We start from the raw sequence: 461 nt of genomic DNA on the forward strand, positions 1-461 counted from the left end.
AGCAGAGTTGGACTGGGCATCCATCCACCAGTGAATGGGCTTGCCTGCTGGCAAGTGACCTGTGAGGTTTCCAATGGTTCTGCTAGTCACTAACCATCATTAGGAGCAATTTTAAAGCCCCTTCTCCCTGTGATTCCACCACACAGTGCTTCATTTGCTGTTGAACCTTGATTCCAGGCCCCCTGCACCCGCAAATGACCTGTCCCTACTCCTGAGCTGAAATTTTTCTTCTCCAAATTGCCTTTTAACACAAAGAATTTTTAAAATAGTATCTCATTCTGGCTTTTCTGCAGAAAGTACACAGAAGAGTAAACACTTGTTTTGTTGTTGTTTTGGGGCGTTTATGTTTCTGTAAAATGCCTATTTATACATTTTGTTCCTTTTTCTCATTGCCTTAAAAATACACATGATGATGAATATCCCTTTTTCTGGTTTATATGGGACAAACACTTGTCTCTGTT

The sequence above is a fragment of the Crocuta crocuta genome, unplaced genomic scaffold (genome assembly GCF_008692635.1).
Source record: "Crocuta crocuta isolate KB4526 unplaced genomic scaffold, BGI_CrCroc_1.0 scaffold301, whole genome shotgun sequence".
NCBI lineage: Eukaryota > Metazoa > Chordata > Mammalia > Carnivora > Hyaenidae > Crocuta > Crocuta crocuta.